Genomic DNA, 25,158 nt, shown 5'->3' on the forward strand with positions numbered 1-25,158 from the left:
TTCATCGGAGAAACTTTGGGAAAGACTTGATCGCCTAATGAGAACTCAACATTTCACCTCTTAGCGTCGGCATAGCTCTTCCGGCGACTTTGAGCGGCAATCATTCGTTGTCTTATCTTTTCTACTGCCTCAGTTGCTTCTCTTACAGTCTCAGGTCCTAATATTCTCTTTCACCAACCTCATCCCAATGAAGCGGTGATTGGCATTTCCGTCCATATAGCATCTCATAAGGTGCCATGCCTATCGTTGCCTGATAATTATTGTTGTAATAGAATTATATCAATGGAAGATACTTGCTCCATGATCCAGAGAAGTCTAATGCACACGCCCTTAGCATATCTTCTAATATTTGTATGGTACGTTCTGACTGACCATCGGTTTGAGGGTGAAATGTCGTACTTAGTTTTAACTTGGTGCCCATTGCATGCTGTAGACCTTCCCAAAACTTTGATGTAAAAACCGATCCTCTATCGGAGATTATCGTCTTTGGAACTCCATGTAGTCTTACTATCTCCGCCACATAAAGCTCTGCATACTGCTCAGCATTTTAAATTGTTCTTACTAGCAAGAAGTGAGCAGATTTTGTGAGTCTATCTACTATTACCCAAACAGAGTCATGCTGCTTGGTGGTCCTTGGTAATCCAATCACGAAGTCCATCGCTATATCTTCCCATTTCCATTCGGGAATCTCTAATGGTTGCAAAGTTCCAGCGGGTCTTTGATGTTTGGCCTTAACTTGTTGACATGTAAGGCATTTTGCTACAAATTCTGCTAGGTCTTTCTTCATCCCCGACCACCAATACATAGCCTTGACATCGTTATACATCTTGGTCGATCCCAGGTGAAGTGAATATGGAGTAGAGTGCGCTTCCTTCATAATACTTTCTCTTAATTCACCACTTTCAGGCACACATACTCGGTTTCTATATCGTAGCATGCCTCCTTTTGTCAAGGAGAAATCAACATTCTCTGAGCTTTGTAATGCTACCTTCAACTTAAGAAGAAACTCGTCCTCTTGTTGTTTCTCCTTCATTTCCTCCATTAGTGTTGACTTGATCGTGAGGTGAGCTAGTTGTCCAGTTATTAACTCAATTTTGGACCTCTTAATATCATCTTGTAAGTGTTGAGCTATCCCCTTAAGTGTTGAAAAGCTTCCGTAAATTCGCCTACTAAATGTGTCTGCCACGACATTAGCCTGTCCTGGATGATACAAGATCTCACAATCATAGTCCTTTACTAATTCCAGCCACCTTCGTTGCCTCATATTGAGCTCCTTATGCGTAAAGAAATACTTTAGACTTTTGTGGTCCATATAGATTTCACACTTTTCTCCGTACAGATAGTGCCTCCAAATCTTTAGAGCGAAAACCATCGCTGCTAATTCTAAGTCATGGGTCGGATACCGCTGTTCATACTCCTTTAGCTGTCTCGAGGCATAGGCGACCACTATTTCGTCTTGCATCAAAACGCATCTAAGTCCGACGCGTCGCAATACACTACAAACTTGCCCTTATCGTTTGGGACGCATAGAACTGGGGCTGATATAAGCTTGTCCTTTAACGTTTGGAAGCTTTCTTCGCACTTTTCCGTCCATACAAATTTTTGTTGCTTCCGTGTCAAATTTGTTAAGGGTGTAGCTATTTTGGAAAACCCTTCAACAAATCGTCTATAGTATCCTGCCAATCCCAGAAAACTTCTCACCTCCCTGGCACTCTTGGGTTTGGGCCAGTCCTTCACTGCTTTGATCTTGGCTGGATCTACTTCTACGCCATTTTTAGACACAATGTGTCCAAGAAATGCCACCTTCTCTAGCCAGAATTCGCATTTCTCAAACTTAGAGTATAATTTATGACTTTTGAGACGTCCCAGCATCAGTCGCATGTGCTCTTCATGCTCAACTTTCGTCTTTGAGTAGATCAATATGTCGTCTATAAACACCACAACGAACTTATCCAGGTAGTCCTTAAATACTCTGTTCATAAGATCCATGAATGCTGCTGGTGCGTTCGTTTATCCAAAAGACATTACTAGAAACTCGTAGTGTCCATATCTAGCCCGAAAAGTCATCTTTGGAATATCTTCTTCTCGTACTCTTAGCTGATGATACCCCGACCGCAAATCTATCTTCAAGAATATTGTAGATCCTTGTAGTTGATCAAAGAGATCTTGTATTCGAGACAAAGGGTATTTGTTCTTGATCGTCACTTTATTTAGTTCTCGATAGTCGATGCACATCCTCATACTCCCGTCCTTCTTTTTGACAAAAAGCACTGGTGCTCCCTAAGGTGAATAGCTCGGTTAGATGAAACCCTTGTCTAAAAGCTCCTGCAGTTGGATCTTTAACTCCTTTAACTCGGTAGGCGCCATTCTATAGGGAGCTTTCGAGATTGGTGCCATCTCTAGTGCCAATTCTATTTCAAACTCGATTTCCCTACTCGGAGGTAATCCCGGTAGATCTTTTGGAAATACCTCGGGAAATTCACATACAATGGGTACATCCTTTGGTTCGAGCTGCTTCTCTCATGTTTTGTCCAACACACTAGCTAGAAACGCTTGGCAACCGCTATTAATTAACCGTTGAGATTTGAGAGAAGAGACTATCAGTATGCGAGTTCGGGAAACTTCTCCTTTAAAGGTGAACTACTCTCCGCCTTCTGTTTGAAAGTTGACTGTCTTACCCTTACAGTCTATCGTTGTCCTATATTTTGCTAACCAGTCCATGCCTAAAATTACATCATAATCTTTAAGGCCTAACTCAATCAAATCTACTGGTAATTCTTTTCCTTCGATTCTAACTACAACACTATGCACCCCTCTACTAGATAGCATTCTTTCCCCCGAGGGTAACTCCGTGACAAACTTATCTCTAAAAAGTTTGCATGGTCTATCTAAGCTATCAAACATATTCATAGAGACAAAAGAATGCGTAGCTCCCGAATCGAATAAAACATTGCATAGTTTACCAGAGATAGTGACCTGACCTGTTACCACTGTATTACTAGTTTCTGTAAGAGAAAAAGCTCTGGCTAGCACTAGCTTATCATCTTTCTTTTGGTATTTCAACTTTGGGCAATCCTTTTCAATGTTTCCTTCTTCTCCACAATTGAAACAACCTTTTGTCTTATATTGGCATTCTCCTGAATGCTTTCTCTTGCAGATAGGGCACTGGGGATATTCCACATAGGGCTTCTTATTCTTGTTACTTTTTGGTGCAGTCTTATTCTTCTTGTCGGCCTTTTGATTTTGACCACCATCATGCTTTTGTTTGTGGTTGTTCTGTTCATTGTTATTCCTTTTGGCGTCCCTTCTGGTTGCGCCTTCTTTCCAGATCCTTTCTTCTGCTTGTTCAGCTTCCAAGGCTACCTCTAATTTTTTCGCATAAGTGGTTATCCCCTGAATCAACTTTACGTCACGAGCTATCATAGGTTTCAGTCCCTTCACAAATCTTTGAATTCTCAGCATCTCACTAGGTACCATGTCCGCCACGAACTTATCTAGCCTATCAAACTTCCTGGCATACTTCATCACAGTCGAATTCCCTCGAGTAAGGGTGATGAATTCGTCCACCCTTGCGGCTAGAATCCCAGGACTGTAGTAATTCTTGTTGAACACTTGGATAAACTCATCCCAAGTCATGACGTTCACATCTCTAGTCTGCTTCACTATTTCGCACCAGATGCAGGCGTCTTTCTTTAGCAAGCTTGAAGCGCACGAGACTCGGTCTTCGTTTCCCAGCCGCATATGTTCTAGAATGGACTCCACTAATCGAAGCCATTCTTCTGGTTCTATTGGGTCTGACCTGCCATCGAAGTTCAGTGGTTGCTGCTCTCTAAAGCGTTCATACACTGCCTCATAGTGAGGTTCTGCCAACTGTAGTAATTGTGCTAGAGGAATGATTTGTTGCACCACTTGTTATTGTTGCCCTGGATTTATTTGGAACTCTTCTTCCCTTTCCTTATCTCTGCCCTAAGACGAGCATTTTATGTTTCCAAATTTTTTTGAGTAGCAGCAGCTGCCGGCTCTTCCACTACATTGGGTGCCTCTGGCACTCTCGAGGCTGCTGGAATTTCTTCATATATGGGGGTGGCAGCTACTCCTCTTCCTCACCCTCTCCCGTTCCTTGGGCTTTGCTTTGGCCTCTACCTTGGCCATTTAGTCTTTCAGATCTTCTCGGTTCCTGCTCCATGTGTCTTCTCTGTTTCCCCAAAAGAGAAAAGTTGAAAGACTAAGACAAACAAAACAAGTAGAGGTTACAACTCAGCCTATTGTACTATGTCTATTAGGTCCATCTAACTATAAAAACTACCCTATTACAATTAAGTCCAACTCAGGTAAATGGGCCTTAACAATTGAATCTTCCATGGAGGAGGGTTGGGTTCAGTATATCGTACCCACTACTAAGGTCCCTAACTTCCACTTGGACCCAAAAGACAGGAATTTGAACCCTTGCTTTATTAATTGTTATTCGTTTTAATTAGATCTAATCTAATAATGCAAAGCAAATGGGCCTTCACAAATGGGCTAACCCATAAGAGAGGAATTTAAACTTTACACTTTAAATTGAATCCAAAAATATTAACACTTACTACACAATGAAACAATAACAAAAGAAAATAACATGTCTTAAAAAATTATGAACAAGTGAAAAAAAATTCTAAAACATAAAAAATTTAACGAAGTGTTCTTATATACGTCTAATCTTCCACATCGGATCCATTATCATAGTCAGGGTCTGGTATTCTTCTTATAGCTTTAACTTTTCTAACCACACTTGAGTCCATTGGGCTAATTTCTAAAAAAATAACACAAGAAAGACATTACAAACATATTTGAAAACAATGTTCATACTTACTTGGTAACGAGTAAGTCCTTTGTAGCTATTGTGTGTATTTCATGGGAACATTTAGGACCAATATAGTCGTGGGCTCTGATACCACCTGTAACGCCCTAATTTCTTATAGATTACCGAGAACACATTGTTGGGTCAAATCATAAATTTTGCTCTTTTATTGAATAAAAACTTGAAAATAACGACATGTATCCATGGTTTTTACAAAAATGAAATAATTGTCTTTAACATAAAAATGAGCAACATTTAAATATAACTTTAAAATAAACATTCTTTAATAAAAATAGGCCCGCTTGATCTTCCTTGACTATATGGTCCCCACGAATACATCACGAAGCTCTTAGGTCCCACTCGCCACCGGCCTTCCTATCCTTAATTTCCTGAAATAACAACATCATAAGGAGTGAGCTTCTAAGCCCAGTAAGGAAAATACAAACAAGGGTTAGTCATATAATTAAACATAACATAAATTCACAAGAACCATACAAACACAAACCTCTAGGTCATATCATAGCTTAAGTCATAACTCTAAATCATAATCTAAGTCATAAATCTTAAATCATACGTCATAGATCATAAATCATAGGTCATAGGTCATAAGTCATAATCATAACTATAGGTCATAGGTCATAAATCATAACTATAGGTCATATATCATAATCATAACTATAATAACAAATAAAATATAATAAAAAGATAAGTGTTTATATAGGGGTGGCAATTAAGCCTCGGACAAAAGTCCGTCATACATCGGACATCACTTAGGTCCGTCATAATGTTTTGGCAACCAGGCCTACCGGACATAGTCCGTCATACATCATTTGACACCTTAGGTCCAGACACACTTACCCTTTATTGTACCTGAAATGTTAGGTCATACAAACATAAACTATATCATAAACTAAGTCATAATACTAAACTATCTAATTTTCCTTACCAAAAATCAGACTATTGGAGACAAGAGATGGATTGAAACTCCTAAAACTAAACATAAAGAAACCATAAGTTTCTAAAGAAATGAAGTTGAAGAGAAAATCTAAACCATTGATATAAGAACTTACCGAAAACTTTATGTTTTAAAGGAATTGAACACCTAACCAAAAGTCACTATCACAAGTTAGGATTTGAAGAAAAATGAAAGAATAATAGAAATTATAGTGAACTAAACCTGAAGACAATGAATACCTTGGATAGCTTAGAACCTCGAACTATACCTCGAACACTGAAAATCACACAAAAACATACTTCCCAAGTGTTTACAAAAGCTTTAGATTTGAAAGCTTTAACCCCAAAACCCTAGTGTTTCTCTCTAGAATGAACTTAGCAGCTTGGAGGCTCTGAACTGTGCTTGAATGATGAATAGAATGGCTGAGTGAAGGGTCCTATTTATAGAGTTCAAGGAGTGAAACTAACTCCCATTTCAATGAATAAATAAATGATAAAAAATGAATAAATTTAAATTATTTGTTCAACAGATGCCCAGAACTCGCTCAAAAACATTCAGGAACAAGTCAAGGTTGTTGAGGAAGGTTTTTAGTTTAGAATTCTATGAAATTAAAAAATTGGCCACTGGAGTCGATATATCGCCTAGGGTAGGCGATATATCGCCCCTACCATGATCTCGAGGGTCCGTGGTTTTGTTTGTGCGAAGTCGACGTGTTTTCTGTATCAATTATAGGCGATATATCAGCCCATATAGCTGCGATATATCGGCATATGCTAATATTTCAAACACATTTTTGCACATTTCAGGATAATTTGAAATTGATTAAAACTTACTTTGACTGAGTAAAACGTGATCCTAATAGATAAAGGAAGGTTCTTCTAGATCTTTCTTTTAATAAAACTATTCATAAAAAATACTTAAATCCTTAATAAACATACATGTGACAAGTGTCACACTCTTAATTATTCTATCTAAACCTTACTTTAAAATAAATAATATTTCTAAATCGTAGGTTAAAACTTATAAAATCCATAACTATTTCTACGAGTTTCTTACTATATCCCGGCTTGAACCAATATCCATGAAAATTAAAATTAGCTAAGTAAAATTCTGGGACGCTACAATGTGGCCTATGGTGTTGACAAACTATAATCTCCCGCCCTGGATGTGCATGTAGGAGGAATATTTCATGTTGACTCTCCTTATTCCTTGGCCAAACTCACTAGGTAAGGACATGGATGTATTTTTGAGGCCATTGGTGGATGAGTTGAAAGACTAGTGGAATAATAGGGCGGATACTAGAGATGGCAGAAAAACCAATTGTTCAAGATATGTGTAGCGCTCCTATGGATAGTTAACGATTTTCTTACTCGTAGTAGTTTGTCTGGGCGGGCAGGGATACAAAGCTTGTTCAATGTGCAATGAAGAAACTTCATCGATTCGAGTAGTTAGAAAGACGTCTTATGTTGGTCATAGGCATTTCTTGAAAAAAAATCACAAGTATAGAATGAACACATAATTCGAAGTCAAAGTTGAGAGAAGAGGTCCTCCAACTCTGTTCACTTGTGAAATTTTTTTAGAACAAGTCAACAACCTCTCTCCTCAAGTTCCAGGTAAACATGATATGTGAGGGGGTGTGAAGTGCAAACGACATGCCGGAGAAAGTAACTGGAGTAAAAAAAAGTCTCTTCTTTGAACTTGAGTACTATAACTCAAACATGTTAAAACATAATAAAAATGTGATGCATGTTGAGAAGAATGTGAGCGGCAATCTTCTTGGAACCTTGTTGGATAATGATAAGTCCAAGGACACTACTAATGCAATACATGACTAAACAAGATGGGAGTTAGGGAAGATGAGAACAAAATATTATTAAAGCTGCATGCTCCGTATGTCTTGACCCCTGATCAGCAACGGGAATTCCTCCAATTTCTTAAAGGCATAAAGCTCCCTAATGTAATTTGCTCTAATTTGAAGAAGAAAGTATCTGAGAATGACTCAAACATTGTTGAATTGAAATCAGATAACTCTATGGTATAGAGTTATTTTTATTAACTTTGAACTTGATTTTTAGTGAAAAGAGTAATGAATGTGATGTTGTTTGTAAGTTTGATTAGTTTTTATCTTTCTTTTCTAGTTAGTGTACTAATTTAGGAGTCGTTTAAGTTGTTAGTATTAAATGTAATTAATTAATTAATTCTGTTTGTTTTGTTGTTTAGGAAAGTGTTATCCAATAAATTAGCATTGGTGACATGGTAAATAATCTCTGGACACGTGGCTGACACCTGGAAGCGTCTGCTAGAGCATCGACCAGAAGACACAGTAGAGGCAGGGTAAGCCCTCTTACCTGCGACCAGACTGGTCGATGGTTCCGTGTACAAGGCAACTTTTATGGGAAGATCTTTATGAATCCCGAATTTATCTCATACAATCTTTTGGATATCCGATTATTCAGGGAAGAATATCTGTAACAATCTCTTGTAACCCTCCTTGAGCCTATAAATAGCAAGAGATAACTCAAAGGAAGGGAGCCCTTTTTGCGCTTTTTAATCATTCAAAACTATAGTAATTTTCCAAGTAAACTTGTATTGCTTTTCAAAGGTTAGTGAAACTCAGTGAACCCAGGTTCATTGATCACCCTTCTGATTCTTATATCAATATCATTCTAAGTGGACGTAGGTCATTACCAGATCTTGGGGCCGAACCACTATAAATTGCGGTGTTTTCTTTACTTTTGTCATTACATTCTTTTCTATATACTCGTTCATATCAATCGCGTTTCGACTCCGTGTCAGTTGGCCAAATCGTGGGTCAACATTCTGGTGCTTTCATTGAGAGATTGACTTATTGCTTTTCAAAGAAAACCAATGTCAAAAGCAGGAAAGAAAACTGGGCAGGCGGCCGCCGCTGCACCATCTAACCCGCCACCTCCTCCTCCCCCTGCAAGCATGGCGGAGGATGAGCCTCAACTGGACTTTGAAGAGGAGGAGATGGATGATGCGACGCTGAAGAGTACTCTGGGCGCGTTGCAAGAAGAACTGGCTAATCTGAGGGCCAGTCAGGAGACCGTCGCTGAAGTTATGACGCGGCAGCAGCAGGAGATAGAAAGGCAGCGCGCAGAATTGAGCGAAAGACAGGCGGAGGTGGATCGCCGCCAGAGCGAAGCTATGGCAGCCGTGGAGGCAGCCTTGCTGTTGGCAAGAAATCAAGCTACACCTGCTTCACAGCCTGACCAACCGGTGAATGGGCCACCCCAAAGGGGTCCTAATCCGAGCCCACCGATTCAGCCTTCAAGTCCGCAAAGGCCCGAGCAGCCTCAGATGCCTCATGATGATGTCCCACAGGACCCTGAGGCGCAGCCACCATCCCAAGCTGTTCGAGATAATCCCCTTTAACAGAGGCAGAATAGGGCCGAGCATCAGCCTCGCAGCCCTAGACGCCATGGGGATGATGGGCCGAACCTACTGAACAGAGGTCGGTACCCTCCTGGCAACATGAGAGACTCAGAGTTAGGCTCTGCGGTCCGGGGCCCCCCACGGCACGCTGATGCACGGGGACACCACGACCAGCGCAAACCACCCTCTAACGCTCGGGATGGTTCAGCCAGGGACAGGCCTCTAGGGAACAGTCGATCTCACCATAGCCTGTCAAGATTCAGAGATGGCCACGGATACAATGAAGCTGACTCAGGCAAGGGAAATGATGGCGAGAGGAATGGAGAAAGAGGTAAAAGCAGAAGCCAAGTACCTCAAGACGACCAGCCAAATAGACGAGATGCTGGGGGGCAGCCCAGACAAAATAATGTCTTCAACCGGCTTAGTGGTAGCGAGCAGCGAAGAAGGGAGGAGGACCTGAGAGATGTGCTCAATGATCGTCGCGAGAAGCACGGCGAGAATATCCCCCCAGCAACAGAGGTCACCACAATTCCTACCGCAGTACAAGCCCAGATAGACGCGCTCAATCAGGCTGTGCAGCAGCTGGTCGGAGGAAGGACTTCTTACATTGACCACGATAGGAGGAAAGGCACTCCTTTCGTCCAAAGGATAGCTAATGCTGAAACTCCCAGCAAGTTCAAGATGCCTACGCTCCCAAACTTTGATGGATATGGGGACCCAGTCTCACATGTGAATAAGTTTGAGATTCAGATGGACATTCAGAAAGTGTCCGAAGACGCTCGGTGCAGGATATTCCCTGCAACACTTTCTGAAGCGGCCCAAGAGTGGTTCTTTAAGTTTCCGCCTGCAAGCATAGTTTCCTGGGAAATGTTCGTAAGGGAATTCTACGGACAGTTCTATGCGGGTCGTGTGCACCCAACCGAAGCAAACCAGCTAGTCGAGATTTTCCAGCAGGACGGAGAGTCAGTAAAGGATTACATCCAATGTTTTATGCGAGCGGCAGCTGGAGCGAAAACAGTAGGAGACGAAGGCAAGATGATGGCCATTACCGCGGGGGTAAAACGCTGCTCTCCCCTTTGGAAAAGTCTCCGAAAGGAAGGAGTTAAAACAACCCAGGAATTCTTGGACCGAGCTGATCGTTACATCAAGCTCGAAGAGGCCATTGCTGATGATGGAAAACCCTCGAACAAGGGTAAGAAAGCCGCCGAACTCGCCAAAGCCGCCAATAGTTCTAAACCTAACGGCAACGGTAAAGGTAACAGAAATGGCAACAGTAATGGCAAGAATGGTGGGAAATGGTCATATAATGAGCCTTCCGCCTCCGACAACAAACGAGCCAAGGGTAATCGTTATGAACCTAGGTTCACTAACTACACTGCCCTCGTTGAGTCTCGGGGAGAGGTTTACCAGGCCAAAAACTCTAGTGTGCCTTACAAGAAACCTGGATCCATTCGAAAGGACATTTCGAAAAGAGACACTACCAAGTTCTGTCGTTACCATAACGACTACGGACATGACACTAACGAATGCAACCAATTAAAAGATGAGATCGAGTTCCTTATTAGACAAGGACACTTGAGAAGGTACGTACGGGCTTCGGGAAGTTCCCAACGAGAAACTCCAGGTGGCAACGAGCAGGCGTCCACTTGCCAATGCTCGCCACCATTACAGCCTGCCCCCGTGGTCGGAACACTCTTAACCATCTGTGGAGGCCCGCACCTCGCGGGAAACAGCGGAAAGGCCAGGGAACGATATGCTCGGACTCTGCGCCACGACCAGGACATCGAGATGATGACTGTGGAGGATCGTGCACCAAAAAAGGCTCGGTCAGAGGAGGATGAGATTACCTTCTCTGAAGGCGATGCTCAACACGTCCGGTTCCCACATTCTGATCCGCTGGTCGTGGACATCCAGATGGCCAATATGATGGTAAAGAGAGTACTGGTCGATACAGGAAGTTCAGTGAACATCCTGTATAAGTCAACGCTTGAACGCATGAAGCTGTCCGTAAAGGATTTGGAGCCCTGCAATCAAACAATATATGGCTTCTCTGGAGAAGGACTCGCCCCGACTGGGATGATCAAGCTTCCGGTAACGATGGGCACAGCGCCCACAACCAGGACATTATTCGCCACCTTTGTAGTGGTCGATTGTCCTTCGGCGTACAACGCCGTTATCGGAAGACCCATACTGGTCGGTCTACAGGCCGTCGTCTCTATGTGGCACCTAGCCATGAAATTCCCAACAGACGCGGGAGTAGGACGCGTCTTAGGAAACCAAAGGGAAGCCAGGGAGTGCTACAATGCCTCAATCACAAAGGCGAAAAATGGAACACCAAGGAGCACTACCTCAGACCAGTTGCAGATGGCAGTAGATACGCAAGCCCAATCAGGTGGTGAAGCCAACAAATAGGGTGTTGCCCAAAGTGAGGATAGAGATTTGGATCCTCACTTTGGGGATTTTGAAGAAAATGTTGGACCCGTCGAGGACCTGGAGGAGGTCCAACTCGACAATAAAGACCCGACCAGAGTCGTGAAAGTTGGGAAAAATTTAGAGTCTACCACGAAGCACGCGCTGGTGGAATTCTTGCCTAGGAACCAGGAAGTTTTCGCCTGGTCACATAAAGACATGGTGGGGATAGATCCTACTGTGATCAACCATGTCTTGAACATAGACAAAACTTTCCCACCCGTGCAACAAAAGAGAAGGCTGCTCGATAGAGATAGATCAAGAGCCTTGAAGGAAGAAGTCGAAAAACTTAAGGATAATGGATTCATTAGGGTAGCGTTTTATCCTTCGTGGGTCTCGAATCCGGTACTGGTCCCCAAGCCTAACGACAAGTGGCGTACCTGTGTGGATTTCACGGACCTCAATAAAGCATGCCCAAAAGACTGCTTCCCACTCCCAAGGATCGACCAGCTGGTCGATGCAACTGCAGAACACGAGATCCTCTCATTCATGGATGCATATTCAGGCTACAACCAGATTAGCATGCATCCCCCTGACGAAGATCACACCAGCTTTCGGACCGATACGGGCTTATACTGTTACAAAGTCATGCCCTTCGGACTGAAAAACGCAGGTGCGACTTACCAATGGCTGGTCAACCACATGTTTAAAGAGCTGATCGGTGTAAACATGGAGGTATATGTGGATGATATGCTGGTAAAGTCTAAGAAAGCAGAAGGACATGTGAGGGATCTACAAGAGTGCTTTAATGTGTTAAATAAGTACCAGATGAAGTTGAATCCCCTCAAATGTTCCTTCGGAGTTGGATCAGGGAAGTTTTTAGGGTTTATAGTAAACTCAAGAGGAATCGAAGACAACCCTGACAAGATAAAGGCCCTGATCGACATGAAGTCGCCGGAGAAATTCAAAGATGTACAAAGTTTGACCGGGAGGATCGCTGCCATGAGTAGATTCATCTCCAAATCAACTGACAAGTGTGTCCCTTTCTTCAATCTACTCAGGGGCAATAAGAAGTTTGAATGGACAGGAAACTGCGAGCAGGCCTTCCAAGCCTTAAAAGTTCATTTGGCGCAACCTCCCATCTTGTCAAAGCCAATCGAAGGAGAAACTTTGTATATTTACCTGCCGATTACTGAAGTTGCTGCTAGTGCGGTACTAGTACGGGAAGAAGAAGGCATACAGAAAGCAGTCTATTATATCAGCAAATGGCTTATTGGTGCAGAATTAAGATATCTGCCGATCGAAAGGTTAGCATATTGCTTAATTCTAGCCTCCAGGAAATTGCATCCTTACTTCCAAGCCCATCCTATGACAGTTTTAACCGACCAGCCCCTTCGGCAAGTCCTCCAAAAACCTGAGGCGGCTGGAAGATTGTTAAAATGGGCAGTCAAACTAGGGCAGTTCGATGTAACTTATTCACCGCGAGCAGCAATAAAGGGACAAGTCTTGGTCGATCTTGTTGCGGAGTTCACCGAACTCCCAGGCAGGGAGCAGTACGATCAGCCTGAAGCGCCCGTACCTCAAGATATAACTCCTTCGTGGAAGCTATTCATGGATGGGTCATCCAACGAATCCCACGCTGGAGCGGGAGTGATATTGATAACGCCAGAAGGGCATCGGTTTCACTGTGCAATCAGGTTCGACTTCGCAGCATCAAACAATGAAGCGGAATACGAAGCACTCCTCGCTGGAATGAGAATGGCCAAAGATATGAGCATAAGGACGCTTGATATTTATAGTGACTCTCAGCTAGTCGTGAATCAAGTCCTGGGAGAATATCAAGCGTGGGGCTTAAAGATGATGGCCTACCTAAATAAAACGAAGGATTTACTAGCCCAGTTTACAAAGTACACCCTCCAGCAAATTCCACGAGACCAGAATTCGAATGCAGACGCCCTGGCTAAACTCGCGAGCGCAAAGGATGCTGATACCTTGAACATAGTTCCAGTAGAAAGACTGAGTAAGCCAAGCATTGAAGCGGCTGAAGCCAATATGGAAATTTGTATAGAAGATACGTGGATGACGCCATACTTGGAGTATCTGACGAATGGCACATTGCCAACAGATAGAAACAAAGCCAGAACTCTGCAAAGGCGGGCCGTTAGGTACATACTGGTCGATGGCATTATATACCGAAGAGGATATTCAATGCCACTACTCAGGTTCGTTACACCAGAAAAAGCTAAGGAACTCATGAGGGAGGTGCATGAAGGCTTCTGCGGGGATCACGCTGGGGGGCAGAGTTTGGCAAAAAAGATTCTAAGGCAAGGCTACTTCTAGCCAACAATGAACGAGGATTCGATGGAGTATGTACGAAGATGCGACAAATGTCAAAGGTTCTCCAAGATTCCACGAGCAGCTCCAAATGAACTGAAACAGATGCAGAGCCCGTGGCCTTTCGCGGTATGGGGGATAGATTTGATTGGATCCCTTCCCACAAGGAAAGGCGGAGTAAAGTACGCAGTTGTGGCAGTTGATTACTTCACCAAATGGGCCGAAGCTGAACCACTCGCAACCATCACGACCAATAAAGTCCTTGACTTCGTCATCAAGAACATTGTATGCCGGTATGGTCTGCCCAGGAAGATAGTTTCAGACAACGGGACCCAGTTTGACAGTGACTTATTCAACGATTTCTGCGAAAGACATGGCGTTATTAATAGTTTTTCTTCAGTCGCACACCCCTAAGCGAATGGGCAAGTTGAAGCCGTGAACAAAACCCTCAAAGACACCCTGAAGAAAAGACTTGAAGAAGCTAAAGGAGCGTGGCCAGAACAGCTGCCTGAAGTCCTATGGTCGTATAGAACATCTCACTGAACAGCAACAGGCCATACCCCATTTTCCTTGGCCTATGGATATGAGGCCATGTTTCCTGTCGAGTTAGATCCCCCCTCACATCGGCGTTTAGCTTACGACCAGGACCAGAACACCCAGCTAATGATGGAGTCCCTAGACTCGATCGACGAAATACGAGAAAAATCTCAACTTCGAATTGCTGCTTACCAGCAAAAAGTCGCCCGGTACTTTAACTCCAAAGTAAAAGAAAGAAAATTCAACGTCGGTGACTTGGTGCTACGACGAGTTTTCTTAAATACCCGCGACCCCACTGCTGGAGTGCTCGGACCTAACTGGGAAGGACCTTATCAGATTGAAGAAGTCCTTCACCCAGGCACCTACAAACTTGCACGCCTAAACGGAGATCTCGTTCCGCGTTATTGGAATGGAGAACACCTGCGCAAGTATTATCAATGAACAATCCTTCTTAAAGGACTGCCTTGGTTAAATTTTTCTTTTTAATTTTTACAAGTTTTGCAAAGAGGGTTAGCCACGTTGTATGGCTAACTTCTCATATATGTAAGATTCTACTTTAGAATCACTCGTAAAGACATGTTTAGTCCATTTTTAATACGAGATTATAAGGGACTGTGCTCAGCCAGTCATTCTTGCCAACCTTTGTGAATTTATATTTACAAGAATTTGTTCATTACATGTGTTGTTTTGCTGTATTACAAGTATCATTTCTCACACGAACAGGAATGTTCAAGCAGGTTGTGATCAAGGCAAGTGACCAAGGACCTAAAGCTCCTCGATCACTTGGGGGGCATATAAGGCACATCGATAGCAAAGCATACTCTCAGGGTATGTAAACACATGAACAAAATAAGTGAAAGCATGCTGCAGTACTTAGAGTATTTTTCAAAATTTATGTTTTGTTAAATCATGCCAAAGTACTATGCTAAGTCCGGTCATACGGACAAATGTTATAATAAGTAAAGATATTATAGCATCAAGATTTAAGCTTTTACACCGCAAGAATCGCAGCTTGGATGTAACTGTTCAAGTAAAAAGATTTGCTGCCCATGCAGCAAAGTATAAAAAAGAAACTATTGTCTTTACATCACGACCCTTGGGTCATATATCCAAAAAGTAGAAAAAATAAATGAGAAGAATTCAAGAGGCATTCGGGGCCGGAGGGTCTTGGGCAGCATCCTGGTTAGTCGCGTCCTCAACAACATCTTCTTCTTCTGCACCAGCGACGCTTGGAGTGGCAAGGGTCGCGGCTCTTGCCTCCTCTTCGGCCAGTTGGGCGGCACATCGGGCCAACTCCGCAGTTCTGACTTCCTCTGAAAGGTAACTAAAGTCAGCACCCTGATTGTGTTTCCAGAAATTTTAGAAACATCGGAGTGTCGTCCTCTTGTACTTTTCCAGATTTTTGGAGTTGTCGAGCTCCAACTGCTTCACCTTGCCCCCGAGAGTGAGAATGGCCTCATCCTTGGCCTTGAGTACCTCCCCCAGATGCTTGATTTCGCGGAGGTGGGTCTTGTTGAAATCTCGGTACTCCTGCCTCAACTTGACCGCTGCTTCCTTCGCAGCTTCAGCCTCCGACAGCTTAGTCACTGCTGCATCCCTCTCTCGGACCACTGCCTCCAACTCCTTGGCATGCTTAGCCTCAGCAGCCGATAGCCCCTCGGCCGCCTTCACCTGATACCTCTCGATGGCTTTTGCCTCGGCCTGCTCGAGGTAAGCCTGGGCTCGGGTACGAGCAGTAGTGGCAGAAAGTAAGGCCTGCGTATAAAGAAAAAGGAGGTAGAACTTATCATAAGGACTAAAAAAAAAAACTAAAGATTGAAGAGTAAAAAAGTGCTTACGCTAGAGATTTCGTTCAGAGCCCTATTCAGGATCTGGTCGACTGGCAGCTCTTCAGCTTGGACCATTGTGGCCCTAACACGATCACCTTTGCTGATGCGATCGAGGCGGTCCCTGGCAGATCAAATAGAGCGGCTCATGAGTCTGGCCCCATGAGCCTCTTCATGAGAAAGCTTCTCTCTGGCAGGTGCGGCTGGAGGGTTCGACGAGGCAGGAGCATTTTGCTGCTCGGAAGAAGCTGGAGGAGGGGTAGGAGTTCGCCCAGTAGGCGCGGGACTTTGCCCAATTGGCGTGCCCTGAGGAGGGTCTTCTGATCGACCCTTCTTGGCTGGAGGACCTCGACTGGATTCACCAGTTCTCTTCTTAGGCTTCCATTGGAGTTGAGGAACTTCCTCTTCATCCTCAGCCTGGTACATGTCAAAAATGTTGGGAGTTGACATATTTGCATGAATATAAACATAGCAAGTTAATAAAAAGGAGGCAGGTGAAAGTAAGTTAGACAACTGAAAGGAGGTAATAAAGTAAATACCCGAGCTACTACTACTGGTCGCTACACTATTGACTCTATTAGTCATATACTCATTATCTGGCATGAAGAAGTCTGGCCCTAGATTTGGAGCATATGTAAAGTTACCATCCCCATCAAACATATGACAGGGAATTGGCAAACAATTTAAAAGCGAAATAACTTTACCATTGTCATCGGAGGACTCTCCCAAGTCAACAATAGGCTCTTTGGCCTTTTCTTTCCCCTTGCCTTGGGGAGCAGAAGGCCTTTCTATGGAAGGGCTACCCGTGGGTTCCCTGATCGTAAATCCTGTTGGCCTCCTCCTGGGAGGAGGCATAGGAGGTTGCTGCTCGGGAACCCCCTCGGTAGTGGCTTCGTCCACCACGGACCCTCTATTTTCATGGCGAGGAGCCAGGAGGCCAGACGACCTCAAGCTCTTTTCGATTATCAGGGTCTTGACACATTTTGCTGCATCAGACATCCTAGCCAGAGTGTTAGACCTCGACACCATGTCTGGTGTTGGGGTCGGGCGTAACCAAGGGCCTGAAAAACAGATTAAGTTTGAGAAAAATGAAAGGAAACACTCCATGTTAAAATATCGACCAGTCAAAGACAAGCTCCTACCTCCTCTCACAAAGGCCAAGTTGTTACTGGTTATGTCCGGAGTAAAGAATTACTCCTTGTTGTAATGCCCCACGTTTTATATATGGGTAGTACCACTCAAGAACGTCCGGCCGGTCTCCTGGTGGCAGAAGTGGAAAAATCCCGTCCCGTTGTGCTGTGGGTTAGACTTAAGGTCAAAAAGATAGTTGACCTCGTGGGGCGAAGGTTCTGGCCAGTTGTTAAGTTTATACATGATATAGAGTGCGGCCAGCATCCTATATCCGTTTGGAGTTATTTGGAAGGGGGCGACACCGAAATAATTGGCCACCCCCACAAAAAAGGGATAAAGAGGGAGATAAGCTCCTGCCTCAATGTGATACCGGGACCAGGCGCTGTTCGCCCCTCCTGGACGGTTAGCCCTCTGGTCCGTGGCAGGACGTATAATGGTTACCCCCGTAAGGGGGAATTTTCTGAAGCAGTTAGCGACCATTCGAGGGGTCACTGAACTGGCTGGGGAAGTATACCACTTGACATCAGGTGGATTCCGATGTCGAGGACGGGCCCTAGTTTGGATGTTAGGGTCAGGAACGAGATTTTCTCGACCGCTGGTCGAGGGAACCCTAGCCTGCGAATCAGGCTGGGCAGGAGAATTTGGGTTACTTTCGGGCTCAAGTCTTTTCTTGCCAGTAGATTTGGAGCGGGCCATGGGAGAAGAAGGGTGAGGTCTGGAAGAAGATCGCGAGAAAGGAATCTCGTGGACGCGTATAGCTGGATGTTCTTCTCCCTCGAGCAGCTGGGCGAGAAGGTCGTCGTCGATGGGTCTTTCACCTCCCCACAAATCTGGCATTAAAATCTGCAAACAGAAGAATGGGGAGGTGAGGATATAGAACTTTAAAGGGCTTTTTAGAATAACGCTGGTCGAGTATAAAAGTTAGGCTTTTATACAATAGCATTCTAACAAAAAGCTGGATCTTTCTACACGAACAGTTTGAAAAACGGATCAAAGGGTGAAAGTAAAAAGTTTTTCTATGAAGGCTTTTTCAACTCCCCTTAGGGCGGGAAAAATTTATTTTTCAACTCGCTTAAAAATCGAAATGTTACTTCGGTTTTACGTCCTAAAAAGCATGATCCTGGATTTTAAACTAACTCGTAAATCTATTTTGCCTACAAAACGTCCCGTCTACAAGCATCTTAAACCATAAACAAAAAAGACTTAAACAGTAGACCACCAGAAGCATGCACCGTGAGAAATTAGAAGCATGGGGTTTCGAAAACTTACCAAGAAAAGTGATCACGAAGGTGGAAGAACGGTCTTCGAAGATTAAAGAGTCCGCGGTCTGAGTCTTGGAAGTGCAGGAAAACGGTCTCCAGAGAAGTCTAAAGCTCTGGTTTTTAGGGTTTTCTGCAAAGATAGTGGCGTGCGTAAAAAGAAAGAAGAGGCTTCAACGGTCTTATATAAGTTTGTCTCTGATATTAAAAAAGTGTAATCATTAGTTTTCCTTTTTCAAAGTATGGGAAAATGGGATGGCCGTCGAAATCGTTTATGGGGAACTGAAAAGACATGATTAGACAGAAGTGGGTTGCTTTTTTCAAGAACACACGAAGGGTTCTGACACGTCAGGTGGGGCTACCGAAGAGTCGTTCGTTCAAAAGTTTATTTACTGTTCGTAGTAAATAAACTTTGGGGGGCAAATGTTATCCAATAAATTAGCATTGGTGACGTGGCAAATAATCTCTGGACACGTGGCTGACACCTGGAAGCGTCTGCTAGAGCATCGACCAGAAGACACAGTAGAGGCAGGGTAAGCCCTCTTACCCGCGACCAGACTGGTCGATGGTTCCGTGTACAAGGCAACTTTTATGGGAAGATCTTTATGAATCCCGAATTTATCTCATACAATCTTTTGGATATCCGATTATTCAGGGAAGAATATCTGTAACAATCTCTTGTAACCCTCCTTGAGCCTATAAATAGCAAGCGATAACTCAAAGGAAGGGAGCCCTTTTTGCGCTTTTTAATCATTCAAAACTATAGTAATTTTCCAAGTAAACTTGTATTGCTTTTCAAAGGTTAGTGAAACTCAGTGAACCCAGGTTCATTGATCACCCTTCTGATTCTTATATCAATATCAGTCTAAGTGGACGTAGGTCATTACCAGATCTTGGGGCCGAACCACTATAAATTGCGGTGTTTTCTTTACTTTTGTCATTACATTCTTTTCTATATACTCGTTCATATCAATCGCGTTTCGACTCCGTGTCAGTTGGCCAAATCGTGGGTCAACAGAAATGAATTTTTGAATCGCTAAGGGAAAGAAAGGAATCCGAGGCTAAAGAGAACACTAAGCTGGAAATGCTACTGAATTGCTGGAGAAATGCTATAGCATTTCTGGGTACTGGGAAATGACGTGGACAAAATACCAGCAGGCTTTTCTTCATCTAACTCAGCGCTTATGTGGCAGTCACTTAAAAGTTAGGTCAGCTGGCTGATGTGGATTGGACTAGTGGACCAAAGAGAAGAAAGTGGGCTTTTTAATTAGGGTAAAATGAAAATTGTACCCTAGAGAGGAGGCAACTAAGTACCAACCACCATCACATTGATTAAAAAAAAAAGAGGAGCTGCCATTAACGTGGGAGAAAAGTTGCAGAAAAAAAGAGCATGAAGAAGAAGAAGAAAAAGAAGGAAACACAAGGAATTGAATGAGGAAGATAAGGACAAGAAGATCCAACCTACAACACCATCAATCTAAGGTTTGTTCTCATTTCTTCCTTTCTTCTCTATTTTGTATTTTCTTATTTTGCATAGCTATTCTAGCACTCATGGATATTAATTTTCTGTTTTGGTTTATGTTTGCTACTTTAGTTATGAGCTAAACTTTTGAGACTTGAATGGTTAAAAACCCCTTTTTTCATGTATTTTAAATTTGAATGCATTACTTAAGCTAAATTGTCATTGTTCATTCAAGTGAGCTTCATGTTTATTTACTGTTGTTGTTTGGAAATTAATGGCAGGTTATTAAGCTAGATTTAATACTGGAAAGGTTAAATCTAGTAGTTGGTACTTGAATGATGCAAGAGAACACCCATTTTCTAGGTTGTTCTTAGTAAGTAGAATAGGAATATTTTACTACCTTGCATAACTTTGAGAATTGATGCTTAAATTATGTTCTTGAATCTGATTTAATATAGGAATATATTGGGTTAGATGATAGAACTTATTTCATGAGTTTTGGAAAAATCTCATGGGCTTGTAAGGAATTCTAGTTAACTCTGTGCGTTTTGCTGAAGTAATGCTGTAACAACTGGGTAGATAAAACATAGGGGGATTTAGCAATTCAAGTCTATCATTCCATAGATACTTTTTATTGCAGTTAATTTTCTAGCATTTGTAGCAATATTTTAATCTTGATTCCAGTTTAATCATTTTATTTTAGTTCACAACATCCAATCTATTTATTTTCTTAAAATTCCAAATTATTAAATAATTGGTTTTACATTAAATTTGACTTGCAATCCATGTGGAGACGATTTTACTTATCACTTTATTACTTGTTTGACGATTGCGTATACTTGCGTATATTAATTTTCACAACAAAATCTCATAACTGTCATGTTATCATGCAACGTTTACTTGCAGTTGGTGTTCGAAAGTTTCTCCCAAAATCCATAGCAAACACCATAATGGAATTTTGCAATTTCTTCAGTGGAAGTCTGCCAAATTTCCATATCTGGTAGGCCTATACCGACAACAATGTCCTCGGTATAGGTTCTAACGACAACATTTTTTTTTAATTATTGTTTTATATTATATTAATATTAATTATAAAATGAAAATTAGAAATAAAATACTTCCATCAAAACTTTAAATAAAAACACAAGAGTTTGCTCAAATAAAACTCATATATAAATCGTCCTACTGCTAAATCCTCCAACATCGGTATCGTCAGGTAGTGGTGGGGATATTGAGATCCGGGTGTGATACAATGAGTCTAAATGTGCTTATCTAATTGTCGAAGGCCCTTTCTCATCTCAGTAATCTTCTCATATCTAGATTAAGGTCCCTTATGGTAAGGATATGACCATGTCGCGTCTTGTGGCCATGACGCTTTCTGAAGACTGTTTGCACTGAGGACAAGTTTTCGTCTTCAGGTGCACTCGAAGGGGCTGTGCAATTCTCAGTCTTAGATGACTGTGTTTGCTGTGTTTCCGAATATGCACACAATTTTCCTACCATACAATAAAGGGTAAATACTCATTTGGTATCCTATGTTTTATCGAAATACACATTCAATACTTTATGTTTATAATAATGATCATTTGGTATCATCTATTTGTAATTCGTACCAGTTTGACACCCTCCGCAGAAATCTAGTCGACCAAAATTTTAAATATGACCTTATTGCCCCTCCTTTTAATGATTTATTTGATTTTCTTTTGTTTTTGTTATATTAAAATGATTTAAAAATATTTTTTGAATTATTAAAACAAAATAAAAAAATTATAAATTAGTCAATTAAAAAGCAAACGAAAATATAAATTGAATCTAACCCCTAAACTTAAACCCAAAAATTAAAATCAACACCCTAAACTTAAAAGCCAAAATTTCAATTGAATTCAAACAAAATAGTTTAATTATAACTTAAAAAAATTATTAAGTTCTTAGAATACTTTAATTAATTTCAAAATATTGGTTTTATTTATTTGGAATTAAAAATGTTTATGTTTATTTAATTAATTAAAATAGTTTTATTAAACATTTTTATTTTAAAATTAATTAATATTATTTTTATTTTAAAATTTATTTTTTATTACTTTTTCATTGATTAATTTATATGGCCTTTTTTTTTGTTTTATTAATTCATAAAATATTTTTAAATCATTTTAAAATATCAAAAACAAAAGAGGATTAAACAAATTGTTAAAAGGAGGGGAAAGATAGTCATATTTAAAATTTGAATTGACTATATTCGAGTAGAGGGTACCGAATGATCATTATTATAAACATAGGGTATCAAGTGTGTATTTCGATAAAACACAGGGTACCAAAAGATTATTTACCTTACAATAAATAACATAATTATGAATTGTAAATAAACAATTAAAAAACTCAAAAATGTTAAAAAAACAACTTAACATACCAAGGTAATCTCGGCTGTTTCCGTCACCCACCCTGTGCCTACTTTGTGGTGAGTAGCCATCTAGGCATCTGGAATTGGGGCAAGTCGTCCAGTCACTAAATTGTGTTGTCACATATAGAAGATTTAAAAAAAAAAAAAAAAAATTAAATAAGAAAATTTAATTAACACACTTTTTTGTAGCGCGCACTATGATGGAATGAGAATCTCAATGGATGGACTCTTTTATTTTATTATTTTCTATTTCCTAAGTTGATCTCGAAACGTTTCTACAAAAATATGATTTAGGAATTTAAATCTAGATGCACGCTCTCGATTATTTTTCCAAAAACATAATAGAAACATAGAGTCGTATGACATATATTTAAACATCATATTCATAAATTAAAACAAACAAAATGATGTAGAAACTTACAAATACGCAACAGAACAATGTCTCCTTCCTTTAGACTCTCTATCCTTTTGTCATTTCAGAATGCTAGGAATTGTCAAGAATATAAGAGTGGGCAAGTTCTCAACACATGAGATAGAAATAGAGAGGGAAGAACAAGAGAGTGAGCGGCCAAGAACAGATTAGACTGACTAGGTTTTAACTTACCCAAATGAATCAACTAAGACTATCTTATTAAAACCCTAGACATCACATTCATTATATAGACAACTTAATGAATTTTGTTTTAATTAAAATAACAAACAAAAAATCCAATGCCTTAGGCTCCCACACATGGACTTGGGCCCAATCTCTTTATCTTGAATTTAAATCCCAATCGGGCATAAAATCAAACATTTTATTTATTTATTTATCTTTCAATTAAATAAATAATTAAATCCTTATTCAAATTAACTAATTATAATTTGAAACTTGATTTAATATTATTTATTTATATTGACACCAACTTATCAATATTAATTTTTTTTTTCCAAAAGACTCTCTTGTATTCCCAAATTCTTATTACATGTAAATATCACTAAATTGACTTAGTCAATTTGATATTTTTAACTAATAATTAAATCAATTGTTTGAGACTATTAAACTTGATTTGATAAGAGATGACATGGGTGAAGGACATATTTATTGCACGATCTTTATTTATTTTCATGCAATTTACATATTATCAAACAAATATGCAAATTCGTAGAACATGCACCTATGAAATTGATATAAATACAAAATAAAGTAAAAACTTACATTACACAGCGGAACTGGAACAAATCCTTCCTTTAATCTCTCTAACCCTTGATTCCTTTCTATAGCAGAGTATTATCAAGAGATTGAACTAGATCAACAACACAATCTTCCTCACCTAGCGTTTGATCAACCTAGAACTGGTGTGGGCTGGTTTTTAGGAGTGTTCCAAAATCCCGACCTTGTTCTCACATCCCGGTATTTGGTAAGGAAAATAGGATAGTTCCTATGTGATATGTGCTATGATTTTAATATGTTATGATTATGCTATAGTATGATTTTATGTGTTATGATATATGTATGTTTGGGGCTTATAGTTGTTATATAACAAACCCTAACACTTTTATGTTTTGGGCTTATAGTTGTGATATAGCAAACCCCAATATTTTAATGTTTTTGGGGCTTATAGTTGCTTAACTAGCAAACCTCATTGTAGTTTGAGGCTTATATTTGCTTAGTTAGCAAAGCCCAATAGTTATCATGTACATGTGTTAGAATTATGATATATGTGTTATAGTATATGATATATGTTCATAGTTTATGTGTATGTTTCATGCTTGTAGTAGATTTTCCTTGCTGGGCATTAGGCTCATTCCTTTATGTTTTATATGTGCAGGAAAATAGTTATGGTGGCGGGAAGAATCTTGGCAGTTTGGGAATGTGTATTGAGGGAGAATGGAATCGGTGGACTGCACGAACGATTCGAGGATGAAGCTGTTTAAGTCTTTTAATTATGATTTATATGTATTTTTCCGCACTTTGTTTTGTAACAAATTTTAAGATTTAAGTCATGTTCTATTTTATTTTCAAAACAACGGGATCCCATATCCTACTCTGAATTTTATGTTAATTTTTGTTTTACAGTTTTAATAAAGTTATGGTTATTTCATTTGTATGTTTTCTTAAAGATTAGTGTCTATGTATAGTAGTTATTAGTGGTCCAAAGTCTAGAATAAGTTGGGTCATTACAGGATCCCATGTTAGTGACTTTGATTAGGGCTATAAGCCTAGCATGGTTATCGGAACCACTAGTGTTAAATCACTCATCTTATTAGGATTGACTTGATAGTCATCCACTCAGGAGGGCACGATTCCTTATCCTGGATACCCCATCATTATTTGAATTTATTTGCATGTGTGATTAAGGCTATTATTGCTAGGCATGAACTTTATGATTTGATGACATGTTATTACTGTTCATGAGCATATTGAGTTTTCTTGCTGGGCTTCGGCTCACGGGTGCTATGTGGTGCAGGTAAAGGCAAAAGAAGGCTGGACCATCCATGATTTGGAGAGCTTAGGAGACGATGTGTACATATGCGGCTGCTCAACCGCCACGGCCGAGGGTTTAAAGAGGAACTAGGGTTAAACCCTATTTTGCCACTTAGGTCGGCTGGTTGTAAATATTTTGTTGTAAAA

Source organism: Humulus lupulus, chromosome 3 (assembly GCF_963169125.1).
Source record: "Humulus lupulus chromosome 3, drHumLupu1.1, whole genome shotgun sequence".
Lineage (NCBI taxonomy): Eukaryota > Viridiplantae > Streptophyta > Magnoliopsida > Rosales > Cannabaceae > Humulus > Humulus lupulus.